The 16,938-nt window shown below is 40.1% G+C and overlaps 1 protein-coding gene and 1 pseudogene across 10 annotated transcripts in view; both read right to left on the reverse strand.

Annotated features, from left to right (window-relative positions):
* NCALD (neurocalcin delta) overlaps nt 1-16,938 on the reverse strand; it is a 443,361-nt gene that overhangs the window by 189,030 nt on the left and 237,393 nt on the right. The window lies entirely within an intron of this gene.
* LOC144330833 (phosducin-like protein 3 pseudogene) lies at nt 6,438-7,431 on the reverse strand (annotated as a pseudogene).

Here is a 16,938-nt window from a genome sequence, read left to right on the forward strand (position 1 = left end):
AACCAATCAAATAAAATGATTTGAATTCCCTTTCCTGTTGTGTTTGTTGGAGTTTGAGGCAGAGAAGTCAAATCTTTTCCCTGAGTTTGTGTTTAGGAGGACTCCTGGAGGGCTGTTCCTAGCCTCTCTTCTCCCTGCCTCACTGTCCTAGGGGAGAAGCAGTGTTTTCTCTAATCAGTCCTTTGGGGATAGAAACTAGGAATGTGGAGCCTCAGCCCTTCCTCACTCAGTGTATCTCTTTGAGGTGTTAACTGCCTGCAGGACACATGAACTCTTACGCGGTCCCAGACTGTGCTTTAGGGAGGCAGGGTTTATATTGTGGGGAAAGCTGCTGGGGTTTCCTTTCTCCTCTCTCTCTCTCTTTCTCTCCTCTCTCTTTCTGGGTGGCTGCAGTGGTAGTGTTTGTGCATGTGACATTTCTTTCATTAAGTGTGAATTCACAGGTCAAGCTCTCCAGTATGGTAGGTTTACTGGATCCTGGTGTAACTGAAATCAAGATTTTCTCTACCTACCCTCCTTTACTCAGTGTATTGTATTTGTGCTATGGTATTTGACAATAATAAATACTTGGTTTGGGGAATAGCCTTGTGCCTAAAATAATTTTTTTAGGAGCCACAGACTGTCTTATTTTTAATTTCAAGTGGATGGGGCTATTTCTATAATAATCTTAGGTCAATTATCAACTCTTCAGATGTATTGAAAAGTGATCCACTTGGGTGATCTTGTGTCTAACCCAAGATGCTTCCAAGTGCTTCAGTACTTGAGAGAACTACATCCATTCCTGGAAGATAGCCAGGCTAGGGCTGTTAAAGGAGCCTCGGCTGTACCCAGGCACCAGAGTGTCCATCAGTCTAGCTGAGTCTACTCCTATCAAAGTCTCCATTAATTTCCATGTTGCTAAAGCCAATGGTCAATTCTCAGCCTTCACCTTTTCACCTCCCAGCATCATTTGACACAGCTATTCAGTGTCTACTCCATGAAATGATTTCTTCTTCCTACCTTCCCAAATGCTTGTTCTCATTTTCCTTTGCTGGTTCCCCCTCATCCTCCTGATCTCTACGTTGGAGTCACCCAGGGCTTAGATCTAGAAACTCTTCTTTTTTCTGTCCACACATACTTTCCAGGCGATCTCATCCAGTCCTATGGCTTTAGATAAAATCTACATGCTGACAATCATCAGTTTGGCTCCTCTCCCCTGAACTCCAGATCCACACCTTCAAATACCTACTCATCTACTTTGCATGTCTAATCGATATTTAGGACTTAACATGTCCCCAGATTGCCCCTTAATCTTTCCTTCAAATTCTGTTTCCTTCCCAGTCATTCCCATTCTCGTAATGGCAATTCCATTCTGGTTGTTTAAACCAAAACCATGGTGTCATTCATGACTTCTCTTTTCCTAACACCCCAGTCAGATACATGAGAAAATCCTGTTATATGAACTATCAAAACAGATCCAGAATCTGACCTCTTCTCATTGCCACCATTTCCACCACCAAATTTTAACACTAACAGCCATTCCCAGGGGTATTACAATGGCCTCCTAACGGGTGTCCCTAGTTCTGTCCTTACTCTCTTCAGCTTCTTCAGAATGCAGCAGCCAGAGAGGTCTGACTTAAACTTAAACAAGTCAGAGCATGTCACTTCTCTGCTCAAGATCTTCCAAGCACTCCCATCTTACTCAGAGTAAATGCCAGAGTTCTTATCTTTAAAGAACCCTCCACGATCTAGCTCCGTTTTCTGCTCTGACCACCACCCTCTACTATCCCTCATCTCTGTTCTCTCTGCTCCAGCCACTCTGGCCTTCTACTGTTCCTCAAGCACACCCAGCCACACCCAACACAGGCCTTTGTACTCGGCACTCCCTCATCCCTGCATGGTCTCCCACCAAGTATCTGCCAGGTCACCTCCCTCGTTTCCTTCAGGCTTTTCCTCAAAAGTCACCTTCTCAATGGAACTATCCTTGGCCATTCTATCTAAAATTTCAAACTGCCTCTACCTTCAATTTTCCTATGTTTTTTTCTCCTTAGCAATCATCACTACCTAAAATGCTACATGTTTTACTTGCTTATGTTGTTCCCTATCTAAATATCAACTCCATAAGGACATGGTTGCCTCTTATTCACCGCTCTCCCCCAGGACCTAGCACTGTGCCTGGCGCACAGTAGAAGCTCCATAAAGAATTGTCAAATGATTAAATGATGATGAAGCAACTTCTTAGAAATTTCTGAAGTAATTTTGAACCTTACCTTTGCGATTGGAACTTTGATTCCTTTGGATTTTTAACTCCATAGAAGAGCTTTCAATTTTGGATTTTAATTTCTTTGGACTTTAACTTTGGAATTTTCACTGGCAAGGGGATTTAATTTGTAGCCTTTATTTTTTGTCTGTGAAACGTATCATGGAAAAGGGTTTATATAAATTGAAGTCATTGCCATATCGTGGACATTTTATTAATATTTATCATAAAGTTGTCATGTTATCTCCCTGCTGAATCTCTGATGATCCTACTGAACAATGTGACATAATTAGGGATGAATTTTTCAGCTTTGGGTAATTTAATTAATGCACCATCTCTAATGTGACATTGAAGTTCATTGTTCACTCATTCAATAAAATGTCATCTATGCCTAGGTATGCTGTGCTCATTCATTTGAACCAGGGGTCAGCTGCAAATTGAAGGGCTGAGGGCCATATCTGGTCCCCTCAACCCTTTTTTCTGGCTTGCACATTGTTTAAAACAAAATGAAAATAGATTTTTAGTTTTGCTAAGATGTAGCAACACTGGGCCTCTTCCCTGGCACTGTATGTCTACTGCCTCCTTTAGAAGGGACTGACAGTCTCCGTTTGACTGCGGTCCACCTCCAGGCATTCAATCATGCTGCTTGCCTGGCTGTTGGAGGAACACTGCTTGTAGATGTCAGCATCTGGCCCCTGCTTGGGCCTCTAGCCTTAGAGGGCCCCACTTTCGCCTTTTTTTGTCTGTGATCCTCCTCAAGTGTCAAGGAATCTGAGAGCCCTGTGCCCACACTGAGCTTGCACTGATATTCTCCTAAACCCTGACAGCCCTCCAGGTACCAGGGATCCTGGAATTTCCTGTTCAATTGGTCTGAGCTGAAGAAGGAGAATAGGATCTGGAGGCAGGAAACCTAAGGCTGATTCATGCTGACTTCCTAGAACTAAATCAAAAGGAAAACCCCAACTTTTCACACCTAAGTAACAAAAGGACCAAAGGCTACTCCCTTTGCAAACCTCCCCCATTTCCGCCGGGCAGATGCAAAGTTGAAAGCACCTCTGATTAGTTGCTTTCCACAACCAATCAGATGTTTGCATAGGAGCATAATTTTGTGACTTCCTTTCAGCCTCTGATTGGTTGCAGAAAGCAACTCCTTGACACATGAGGAGGAGCACAGACAAAAAAAAGGCTTTCTGCAACCAATCAGATTGATCACAGGCCACTACTTCATTTGCATGGGGTGTATGCCAAGTGCCTGATGGAAAACCTCTAGAGGGTATTTGGACCCCAGAGGATCCTGTAACCAGGGTCCTTAAGCCAATGCTCGGCCTGCTCCCACTCTGTGGAGTACACTTTGATTTTCAATAAATCTCTGCTTTCATTGCTTCATTCTTTCCTTGCTTTGCTGTGTATTTTGTCTAATTCTTTGTTCAAAATGCCAAGAACCTGGGCAAATTGCAGTCAAGACCCTCTACTGGTAACAGAGCCACTCCTAGGATCTGTGTGAGCCCTTGCCTGGGGAGGTCCTCCCAAGGGCAGACAAAACAGTTCTAGTGTAGGGGGCAGTGATGGTAAAGGATGGAGCTGGAACAATGTGGGCCTGGAGAGTTCACACATGTGGTAGGCCTCCCAAAGACATCCACATCCTAGTTTCCAGGGCCTATGAATATGTTACTTCCTATGGTAAGGAGACTTTACAAATGTGATTAAGTTAGGGATCTCAGGAAGGGAAGTTTATCCTGGATGATCTGGACAGGCCCAATGGAATCACAAGAATCCTTACGAGAGAGAGGGGAGAGGATCAGAGTCAGTAGTAGATGTGGTGATGGAAGTAAGAGGTTGGAGTGATGAGATAAAGGGGCTCTGAGCTAAGTAAGGAATGTGGGCAGCCTGTAGAGGAGGGAAAAGGCAAGGGAAGACATTCTCCCCATAGGGCATCCAGAAGGAATGCAGCCCCCCTGGGACCTTGATTTTAGACTCTGATCTTCAGAAACACAAGATAAAAAATTGGCATGGTTTTAGGCCATGACATTTGTGGCTAATTTGTTACAGCAGCTACAGAAAACTAATACAGCCTGATTGCATGGGAGTCCTGCCACAAAGAGCCAGGGATGGGAAGGGGAGACAAGGTGAGGGGCTGCAGGTTCCATGTGCCTCTTGCCTCAGGCACCCTAAAATATTAATTGATAACAATAAAATCTCAAAGTCCTGTTTTAATAAAAGACTTAAACCAAAGTCTACACACGTATACTAATTTTTAAGTGTCATGTCTGTGCGATGACTAAAATTGTAGGTATGGTTAGCATAATGGCATTTAAGTAATCCTCCCATTTATGCATTTGTTATAAAATCATTCAGGAGTGTGTTACAAAGAATAATTTAATCAAATCATGATAAACCAGATGTAAGCAAGAAAAATATTTTATTGGGGCTTGATTTCATGTATCTTTTTGACAAGCTTCAAACCAAAATTCTCTGTATCAAATTTCTCGAATATTTACATGTGTTTTCTGTTCCCAGGAAACAGACACCATAATATTTTATTTTACAGTTTGAAAATTGAGGAAATTAAAAACAGAAAATACACTAGTTCATGAGCATGGGACAATACTAATTCACCAGAAGAGGGGACTCAGTTAGATGTTGTGTTCTTTCCAACTCAGCCTCCCATCACTCTCTTTACTTCACACACTTAAAAATTTCCCCCCATCAGAAATATAATGACGTCAATAGTTTAGATATAAAGAAAAATGACTTTTTCCCTACTAAAGAGCAGTGTTAGAAATGAGTGTTTCAGAGAAGGGACAGAACAAATACCTAATAATAAAACCTTTTCCCATAGTTCCTGTCTTATCTTAGGGGATTCTATTAAAGTTTGATTTGGCTGCACATGTACTCACCAAGGTCCCTTTGTTCACATAAAGTTCATATGAAACAAACAAGAATAAAAATCACATAAAAGAGAGTGCACTTAATAATCCTTTTTTTTTTTTTTTTTCCTGTTCCGATGATTTAAGTTGTTACTTTGTTTGAACCATTTCATGAACCAGGCAAGGGTAGCAAAGTGGGCTGTGAAACTCACTTTAACTCAGTGGCCCACACATATGCAGTGAATTCCCTTCCGGAAGAGGCCAACTCACCACTGCTGCTGCTGAGATTCATGTACTCTCCCCAAAGGTCTGACTTAGTCAAAGCATTGACATAGTCTTGAAAATTCTGAAAAGTGAAAGATGGTCTGTTTGTTTTGTTTTACTGGGGACAAAGGTCTGGAGAAATAGGATTTGGCCCACAGGTCAGCCTCTACAGAGACTCAAGAAATGAGAAGAGAAAATAAAGAGGGAATGAGGAAAGAAACAGTATCTAACAAAAAGGTTCGAAAAGGGTTCAAGGGACCATGCTCTATACCCCTCCACCCAAAAAAGAAAATGTTCATGAGTTATCTAAAGAACATCTGGCCAAAACTGACCCGAAAAATGTAATTTCAGATGAATGTTCTCTCAAGTCTGGAAAGAAACCAAAACCTTATTATAAATATCCTAGTTGAGGTTTTAGAAAAACAGTATATGAAACTGCATTTCATGTGTTTGAGTGCAATTTAATTCTTAGGTTTTTCCTAAATTCATCCCAGGAAACAGTAATTGATAGTATTCCTGGTACAGCTTAACCAAGAGCTTCTTGTCTTTTGGCCGAATCTGTCCTGTCTGCTGTATAGACCATACCTAATTTCCTCAGAGCCTCCCAGTTCCTGTCCCCTTTTGGAAAGGATGGTAACGATATTAGCACTCCCTCTTAATAGGCACTATTTTTAAATAGAAAAATCTGGAAAAGCACAAAACAATACAGAAGGTTTTTCCAATCAGCCTTTGTGCAGCTGACTTGGCTCCTAACATACCTCCCTCCTCCTAATCCAAATTCTCGATTGGAACTCATCAGCTTCGACAGGGGCCCAGCACAATGCATGCTAGACCCCAACACAGTTCCCCTCAACAGGGCTGGGACCATCTGCAGGCACTTACTTCAGCTGTGTGCCAGGGGAGATGTTCCCAAACAGAGATATTTTAATCCTCTGGAATTCAGATTTTCTTTTTTTTTTCTTTTTCTTTTTTTTTTTTGCCATACCAATAGCTGGTTTTAATTTTTTTTAGAGGAAATACTATAGTTTAAAAAAAGAGTTCCAAAATATTTAACGGAACTTCCAGCAATGATTATTTCTAAAATGTAAAGATTTGAAACATAATTTATACAAAACTAAAAACCAAAAGGATTCATTCTTGCTTTTTCTTTTTTTAAAAAATCCAGACAATTTGTCACAAGAAAGTTCAGCATGTGATAGCAGCTGCAGCCTCAGTCACCCTCAGAATTGCTGTCCCTCCTCATGGGGACAGAGCTCCGCACTGAGGACAGCAACGCATCTTTAATCAGCTTCTTAGGGTTTTCCTCCAAGTCCATCTTAATTGCTCCAGATTCAGACAGTTTTCACCCCAACTCATCTCTTGTCAGGTTCATGTCGCCAGATGCCAGAGGACTGATCAACTGAGCCTTGATGTCTCCTTCCAGGTAACAAATATCATGGGCAGATTCCTATCAGGATAATTGGGTATGCAGGTTGTTGAAAATGGCTTTGATAAATTTGACATCAGGAAACTTTCTGGCAAGTCCACTGAGGTGCTGATTTATCGGGGCACAGAGGGGAATTCCTTGTTTATAAAGGTGCAAGATGACCCACAAGCCCTCACCAGCTTTGGTAACTTCTTGAACATAATACTTCTTTGAGACCTCCAAAACTTCTCCAAATGTATTCTTCAGTTGAATTGCTTTCCACTCAGCGAGTCTCGGCCATCTGTACATTTCAATAGCATGTTCATCCTCCTCATTAAACTTGTCTTCATCATCCTCCAGCTCTTCCAAAGTCATATCTTTGTATGTTGTCACCACTGACTGCTGAAGGATGCACTGCTCCTCTTCTGCCTCCTCTTCCAATTCTTTCAGACTTTTCTTGGTGGGTAAGATGCCCTTTTTGCCTAAGATGTCATTCCACACAGTGTCTGTGTTGGGGTCCTGCATCTTGTTTACAATCGCTCAAGCCAGTTGTGCTGTGAAATTCAGATTCTCTAAAACCATGTTTACAATTTAAATTTGGCTGACCCTTGCAGATATGTGGGCCTAAGTCAATAAAATCTATATCATGATAAAGGCTAAGGTCCTTCCCTTTCTTAATTAAGTATGAAAAGATGCTAGAGAAAGTCTACAGTCATTTCTAACTCTTTCTCTCTGGTAGTCTTAGATCCATCTTTCATGCCAAAACTATATATCATAGAGGAGCTGACCTGTTTAGAGCATGATTCCAATAGCAGGAAGCATATTGAAGAATATCATACTTTGGGCCTCCAAGCTGAGCCCCTGTGTGTATCTAATCAGTTCTCACATCATAAGAGAGAGAGAATCCGAAAGTCCAAAATGAGGAGGAAATGAGGATCTCTGCAAAGTCTCTCAACTTCCACTAATGCTTTGCTTCTAAGAGCAACTGCATTTCTCTGCAGCAGTTTTCCCCAGCACTCCTCTCACTTTTCTGCTGCTTTATTTTACTTCAGCTAATTGCTCTTTCCCTTCAGCATGTTCCTTTCCCATTGACTTCTGTTTTTTAAGCCAGCATAATACCTTTCTTTCTTCTTTCCAGCAGCCCTTGGCCTCTCGGGAAGGCTTAGTCATTTCTGCACTACATTCCAAATCAAAATAAAGTGAACAATCTCCAGTGCCTTGGAAAGGGCTCCCTTAGATTTTCATTGAGAATGGCTTTTTATTTCCTCCCAAGGCCTAAGATCACTGGAAGGACACGGAAGGCAGTGAAGGCTCCAGAGCTCTGTCCCTCACCTTCACGGTGGTGTTTCCCAAAGTGTGAAAGGCAAACCACTAGAGTTACTCAAGACAATTTTAGTGGTGCATAGTTATGGTGGATTATGGTTGTGTATTTGTTTTCATGTGCTTTAGAAAAAAGTATAGCGGGCATATCCAACTTCAAAGCTATTCACAGCTATAACTGCTGCTTAGGGCAGATGCAAGGTAAAATATAGAGAGGGAGTGGTCTAAAGAAAGACATTAAGTAAACAATAATATAGATAGAATGTGATATAGTAAAAATCGTGGAGATGGGACCTGAATGACAAAAGCCTGGGAAATGCTGCTTGATGGAAATGACTTGGACCTAGGAAGAATGGGACATGATGTCAGCTCTGGCCATACTGCTGCCCCCATTGCAAAGCCCTGAGCTTGGGGTAGAGGGTGGGAAAGCAGCTGTTAGCCTATGAATCACCAGGCTAAGATTCACAATTTCACACCAGGGACCAAAAATACTCAGAAATGTTTCTGAATGGATAAATCAACTTCATATTATGCTATAACCAAGGATAGCATTGCCATTAAATTTACGATTAGAAGCACCCCGATCCAAAACTCTTTCAGTGTGGAGGCTAAAGCCTGCAAAGGTCACATGATTTGGCCCAGTTTCACCCCAGGAAATAGTAGCAGCACTAGAACTTAGACCTCAAACATGATTCATTCTAAATCTTTCTACTACATTTTGCTGCTAGATGTCTTTCATATGCCCAAAAGTCTTAACTACTCCTGAATATATCTAGCTAGATTTCACAGAGTAGTAGGAGATAAAATCAGAGAGGTAACACGGGATGGGGGAGATTGTGTCAGAACTTGAAGGCCAATTTGAGGACTTTCAGGAGCCCAAAGGTGAAGCTGATAGCTGTATCTAGACACTAGAGAATTAGCAGTAAACAAGAGACAACAAACTTTTCCATTGTAAAGGTTTACATTTTAATGGAGGAGAAAATCTAGAATCTGAAATTGCAAATCACCTATGTCTAAATGCCAAATAAGTAATGGCCCAGGATGATAGGATCCACACTGGGAAGGGTTTCCATGGGTTATCTGGCCAGCTGGGCTTTGATGGCCTCTTTCAGCATTTCCCACACTTCTGCTATATCCCAACAACCAAAGGCCTCCAGCCAAACAGCTGCATTTTCCTTAACCAATTTTTTTCTTTTTTGAGACAGGGTCTCCCTGTGTTGCCCAGCCTGGAGTGTACAATCATAGCTCACTGTAACCTCCAACTCTTGGGCTCACGTGATCCTCCTGCTTCAGCCTCCTGAACAGCAAGGACTACAGGTGTGCACCACTAAACCTGGCTAATTTTAAAGTTTTTTTTTTTTTTTTTTTTTGTAGAGATGAGGTCTTACTATGTTGCCCAGGTTCGTCTCAAATTTCTGGCCTCAAGTGATCCTCTTGCCTCAGCCTCCCAAAGCACTGGGAATACAGGCATGAGCCACTGTGCCCAGCCTCTTATCCAGTTTTTAACTCCTCTCCTCTTCCTAAGTAGAAGGGGAGGGAGGGAGAAAATGGGAAAAAACAAACTGGCCAGAAAGAGAAAGGAGCAGAATCAATGGAAACAATGATTCTCCTACGGAGTATTTTAAATCCTGAGTTATGCCAGACTAAGTTACCTGTGTTAATATTTTATTATTACATTATTAAATTGACAACATAACTGCATAGTAATAATGACTAGCCACTACTGAGAGTTTGCTATGTGCCGGGAAGTAGCCTAGACAGTCTGACCAACTTGATCTCACTTATTCCTTACCACAACACTATGACACAAGTACTATTATTTTTCATTTCACAGAAGAAGAACTGGATGATCGGAGAGGTAAAGTTCCACATCCCACAGACAGTAAATGGCAGACTGCAGTCACAGATGTCAGGATGCTGGACTCCAAAGTCCTGGCTGTTCGTCCTGTTCAGGGAACTCCCCTCCTCAACAGGAGGCAACAGCTAGCTCAGGCTGTCCAGTCAATGCACCATTCACACAGGATTTCCCTCCTTGCAAGTGTTCTTCTCAAGAATAGGCCCCCTCACTGACCCTGTCCCTTTCATCACTTCATTGTCTTTTTTCTAACCTCTCTGCTCGGTGCTCCATGTCCCCTGGTTACTGGGGTAATGGATATCTCGGTAGTTTTTGCTAGATTTCCATGACCATTGTGGTCTGTCTCTATTTCCCAGCACTTCTCAGCCTTTTAATTCTCTCCTCATTATTGAAGCCAGCATGGAGCAATTTTTCAAAACATCCAATTAGCAAGTGCACAGAAAGAACTGGGTCCATAATTAATTAATGATTCTAAGATGCAACAAAGCAAAAGCAAAGCCAAGGACGTGGAAGGCACCAAAAACTGAAACTGCATGAGGAAGATGTTCACATTCAGGATCCCTCCCTGGGAAGGACAAAGAATTAAACAATGTGCTCACTGATTCAAATCCCTAAAGCACCTCCACATGTCCTGGAATTGAAAAGACATCAATCACTGGGTGACAGTCCCAAGTGGAACATCTTTCCCCTCCACGATGAATGACTGTCTCTGTTGTAGTGGTGAACTGATTCTTTCTCTATTGTTTTTACGAGAGAAGCTTGGCCCCTCTTTCGTCTCAAAATTGTTCAACTCCTTTAGTGACAGTCTTTCTAGCTAGATGGTCTAGCCTCTGGGATTTCTTGCTCTTCCCCAAGCAGAAGTCAAGTTAATATACCAGGATTTAAGAGATCAAGCTAGGATGACTGTGGAGACAGAAAAAGGGAAAATACTAGAGAAATGCCCGGATTCTCAGATGTACAGTTGCTATTCTAATTTAGAGAAGAAAGGAGGGCTTGGATGGAAGTCTACCCAGATCAAATTCTCGCAGACATCAACTCGTTCTCCAACACACAGGGTGAAGTGTAAATGACAAGGGAGTGCTGGCACAGTTATTAGTCAAATTGCTGTCTTTTCATTAGGAGGAAATAGGGATTATGTTTGCTTTTGATTATTATGAACAGTAGTTGCTGCCTGAAAGACTAGAGACAACAAAACAAATAGCCTGAACAGTATTATAGCAAGTTCCTGCATCTCACAGGACATCATGATATACTTGCCGTTAGTGAAAATTAGAAGACGTACATAAACCATGACAGTTGTAGGAATCCTTTACTACTTTTTCTTACCTGCAGCCTAATTTCCTTTTGGTTCTACATTGTGCTAATGCCAGCTTTCAGGACTTATCTCCGTACTTAAGGGAGTATATCTAAACCCACTCTACCAAGCCACAGACTAAGCATTTTGCTTAATACCATGGCAATGGATACAAGCAAAGTTAGATGAGAAGGAAAATAAAATGTCACCAGGACATTTACAGGACATAGTACTTATTGCTGCTGCTGCTCAAATCAAATAATAGTAAATACTATTATGCATGTTGCTAAGCAATGTCACATTTTCAGTCCTTAATAACTGCATTAGTAACACAAGATGGGACAAACTACATTTTGACATCAATGAGACGTTTTGCCTTCTTTGAATAATCAGCCTAAGCAACTGATGACTTCCAGCACAAAGCGAAAGTGGTTATCTTTTCTCCCCCGGCTAGGATATGTATGAGAGCTCCGTGGTAAATATCCTATTGGAAAGACTAAGGGTTCTCTCTGCTAACCCATTCCCCCACAAAGTCTTCAAGTATTAAGTAAAAAATAAATGAATTAATAAATAAGTAACATTCTTTCCCTGAAATGTCTCCTCTCAGCTATTGTATATGTGTATGTAGCAAGTGCTAGAAAACTGTGAATTTTAAATACAGTTAAAGATTTGAAGTAAAATGCATCTACAAATATATATCCTTCAGATTCAAAGATAATACTGATTTGAAGGATCTTATGTGAAGATAATCAACATTGCAGCAGTCCCAGATTCTGTATTAATGACAACCCTCTGGTTTACAGATACTAGAAGGTTGCTTAGGGTGAGCTGATAACTAATGACTTCTTGTCCCTCTCCCCATGTTACCCAGCATTCCCTGATTACCCAGAATTCCCAGTTACCCAGAATTCCCAGTTACCCAGAATTCCCCTATTATCCAGCATTCCTAGTTACCCAGCATTCTCTTGTTACCCAGAATTCCTAATTACCCAGCATTCCCCCATTTATCCAGCATTCCTGGCTACCCAGCATTCCCCAGTCATTCTGCATTTCTCAGCTACTACATAAGCATTAGTCAGAAATAGTCTGCAAGAAAATAACCTTTTCAACAGGATTTTACCAATGGAATTCTGGAAGCTTCCATCTCATTAGAGGAACAGTATTGCATAAAAGATACTATGTATGAATATTATAACACAAACCCTGGAGGCAGACTCCCTAGGAGGAATCCTGATTACACAATTTCCCATTTAAGTGACTTTGGGCAAATTAATGTCTTTGTGTCCCTTTTGTTCCTCACCTGTTACTGCAATGATTAAATAAGTTGATATATATAAAGTACTTAGAGCAGTGCCTCCTTCTGGCTCTGGGGAAGAGCTGTTTGAACACCTCCCCATCAAAACAAGCAAATACTGCAGTTAGTAAAGGAGAAAAAAGCTGACTCCAGAATGTATCTTTAGGATCTGTATTTGTTGCTTTTATATTTCAGAGGAAGCCACTGATCTAATGAAGCTAGAAAATGCTAAATTTTAAACTCCTATAACATCAAACTGTTACTAATTATGGTTCTGGGCATATGCCATATGTTTCCCAGAAATAACAAATGTTCCACGGAAAAGTCAGTGGCCAAGGGTGGGAAAAACATATAGTAAATGTCCTTGTTTTTCTTGGCTGTTAACATTAATATAATGAAACATTCAGTGAAAACTATGAACATTCAACTGCAACTTCCTACCAATTCAGAAGACATTCTTGAACTACTGAAAGTGAGAGCTGTTATGTTCAAATAGCGTTGTCAAGTAATTTATTAAGAATCTTACATTTTAAACTTTGAAAAATGTTACTCTGCCCCATAGAAATTACACTGGTAGATGCTAAACTAATTCCATGTGATTCTCATTTTCAGAAATACAATTTTAGACTGTTCAAGAGTTTCAGTATTTCTCCTTGAGCTGCATAATAGAAAGCCATTTTGGTTTTAAATATAATTTTGTTTTTTTACAGGGGTTCCCTTGTACAAGGAACACATTTCTCTCATACAGTCTTGCTATTTAAGAGGCTAATTGTTTTAGATTTCTTTTAAGCTTCCTTTATTTTACTTAAGTGAACTTGAAGTAAGTGAATTTTTACAACTATCTAGTGAAAGAAAATTAAATTATTGATCAAGTGATCTTTATAAGGAGGTCATACCAGCACCAGGAGGCTAAGATTATGTTTTCTTTTAGTAGATTTTACATTAAAGAGCATGTATTTTAAAAATAAATCAGCCTGATAGTCCCATTTATTCTTATTTTCCGTTATAAGTAAAGGATGATGATCCTATAGGTGTTAAAAAGTGATCAAGATCTAATCCAAGCTACTTTGGAGGCAGGAACTGCTACTGACAGAACCTCTGCATGTAATCAATGTGCTGTTATGTGAAAGTCAATGCCATGTCCTAGAATTATGATGATGAAAAAAAGCAGCCCTAGGTTCTGTCCTCATGGAGCTTAGAGTCTAAGACAGCACTGCTTAAAATGTGGTCTATAGACCAGTCTTATCAGACTTCAATAAGGCAAATACAGATACTGCAAGTAGTTGTCAATAAATTTTTATAGCAGCTGGATATTGCTGCAGCATCCAAATGTGTAATCAAGTGAACTCATCTCATTGAATGGGGTATGGAATGGTTTGGAGATTGCCAAACTTGCATGGTGAGTTTCCTGTGGTAGATTCTAAGTACTGGTAGTCACAGACAGAAGGACACCTATTGATTTGTGATGAATTGGAAAGTTTTTCAAAAATTGAATTCTCTCCCACATAGCATGAAAAGCACTACTCTAGTGCTTTCAAAGCATTATACAAAAAAAAAAGAGAGAGTTTAATTCCAACTAAGAAAATTTGAGAATATTTTTTGTCAAATAAACGATTCTTAAGAGTGGATTAGAATTTGAGGGGTAGAAATCACAACATGAGAAGGGCTATGGAGGCAGAAAAGTGCAAAGATGACCTGGGCTACCTCCTTCATTATGGCTGGAATATGATATGGGGACAAGGCAAAGGGAGGTAATGGAGATAAATGTGAAAAGATGGATTGAAGCCAGTTACTAGAGGGCCTCGAATGTCATGAAAAGGAGTTAGAACTTTATTTTTGAGATAATCAGAAGTCCTTAATATTTCTGAACAGCATCATGACACAAAAGAAGCTCTATTTTTTCCAAATAATATTGGCTCATTTGAACTATATGTGACACTTTAAGGCAGGAAGCCTTTAAGTGAGGTGAACAATAACAGTAAAAAGGAATTTCACTTTCATAAAACTACCTAACAAAATAAATATCTATTAAAGTAAAAAAATACAAATAAAAAGGAATTTTATTTAAAAATAATCTCTTTAATGGTGTCATATATTACTACATGTCTAAGTACATTTTTGCAATTTGAAGTCTTCCCTGCACCACAGCACAGTAAAACACCACTTTAGAAGATCTAATCATGTATGATTGAAGTAATTTTGAAATACCATTTCTTAGCTTTACAGTGACAGATAGAACACATTCTTCCCATTTTCAGAAACTTTGATTAAGCCACAGATAATATGGGAACATTAACCAGTATACTATTATAATAAATTACACTAAAATGTCAAACACCATCACCAAAGGACACAAGAGCAGCACTTTTTTTCTCTCTGTTATTCTCAGTTTCCTATAAAACTAGAATTGATTTCATTAAATGTTCCTCATTTATGTCTCATTTAAGTTTGGTGCCAAGGCACCAAAAGGCTCTTAATTCTTGCAGTTGACTGAAGTGGAGTCTTTGTGGCATTAAGACTCTCATAAACGTATCTTCTTCAGAAACAGCTGAACCACTAAGTAAGATTTAAACTTTGAGGGTAAAATTTTCTAAGGTTTTAACAAATGAAATGAGACTCCCAGAAAAACGTATTATCACGTTAGAATTTCACGTACTTGGCTGAGTAAATATCTAATTATTTCATCTTATAATTCTGGTTTGATAATATCATCTTCAATGTGGATGTGAGAATTACAGAACTATAAAGATACTATCCTGTTACACTGAAAGCTATACACTTAGAATTGCACACATTTGTGATACAACTACAATACAAGGCTAAAACAGAGCAGTGTGAGTCATTGATCAGGATGCACTAAAGCAGGGGTGCTCAACTGAGGGTGATATTTGCCCTTCCCAGGAGATATTTGGCAATGTCTTCAGATGGTTGTCATGACTGGGGCATATATACTACTGGCACCAGGATACTGATACTACATACTGCAATACATCCTATAATGTGAAAGACACTCCCTTCCAGAAGAATTATCTGGTTCAAAATGACAATAGTGCTATGTTGGAAAAAACTTGTACTAAAGGATCACATTAACAACATGTCCATCATTCCTCCCAGTTCTAAGATTCTTGGCATATGCTACGGTCTGAAAGTTTGTGTCTGCCTCCCTCCCCAAATTCATATGTTGAAGTCCTAACCCCCAAGGTGATTATATTAGGAGGTGGAGTTTGGGGCAGGTGATTAGGACATGAGGGTGGATTTAGTGTCCTTATAAAAGAGACCCCGGGGTCTCTTTTCTCCTTCCACCATGGGAGGATACAGTGAGAAGGCACCATCTATGAACCAGGAAATAAGACCTCAACAGACCGAATCTGCCAGTAACTTGATCTTGGTCTTCCCAACCTCAAGAACTGTAGGAAATAAATTTCTGTTGTTTATAAGCCACCCAGTTTATGATATTTTGTTACAGCAGCCTAAACAGACTAAGACAGCATATACAGAAATAATCACTTTGATTCATACAGTAGGAAAGTCAGAAACAAGGAGGTTCCTGAAGATTAAAACAGATAATTATTATGCCTTCCTTTGATATAATGAACTACTAATATCAAACCCTCTGCCTTTTGCAAACAAGACCTGAAGGTAATCCTCACCGGTGCCCTGGTGTAATTCCACTGATGTCAGTAATACTCTCTATGTAGCTATGCAAACATTGCATCAAGAAGTCTTCCAGCAGACCTTTGTAAAAGACAGGCACAGCTGAAAACCTCAAATAAGGTTCCAGGCATGTATTGTTTTCTGTGTTGTAAGTCAGTAATGGCTTTAAGAAGCAATATGAAATAAGAACTTTTGAGAATGTGGGAGAGAAATCCCTCTCCTTAACTGTGTACATTGATTCTAAGATGTGAACCTTTTCTAGACATGCTAAATGTGCAAAATGCATAAAGCATATTAAATATATAATAAGGTATCATAAGGCCTTTTGGTAAGAAAAAATAGAAAGAGGTCAGACACTTAGGGAGGCCAACACAGAAGGATTGCTTAAGACCATGAGTTCTAGACTAGCCTGGGCAACACAGTGACACACTCTGACTCGACAAAACATACAAAAATTAGCTGGGCATGGTGTTGTGCACTTGTAGTCCCTGCTACTCAGGAGGCTGAGGCTTCAATAAGCCAAGATTGCATCACTGTACTCCAGCCTGGGCAACAGAGTGAGATCCCATTTCAAAAACAAATGAAGAAAATAAAACCAAAGAAATAGACTCTGAAATGCTCTCCCTTTCAGCTCCTTCTCCATCAGTGTTAGACTCGGTGAGTTTCATTTAAGTCTTCGTATTGCTCCCTTCCTCCCCGCCTCACCACTCCAGAATGAGGCACAGGGAGGACAATGGGATCACTAT

This window comes from Macaca mulatta, chromosome 8, assembly GCF_049350105.2.
Source record: "Macaca mulatta isolate MMU2019108-1 chromosome 8, T2T-MMU8v2.0, whole genome shotgun sequence".
Classification (NCBI taxonomy): Eukaryota; Metazoa; Chordata; class Mammalia; order Primates; family Cercopithecidae; genus Macaca; species Macaca mulatta.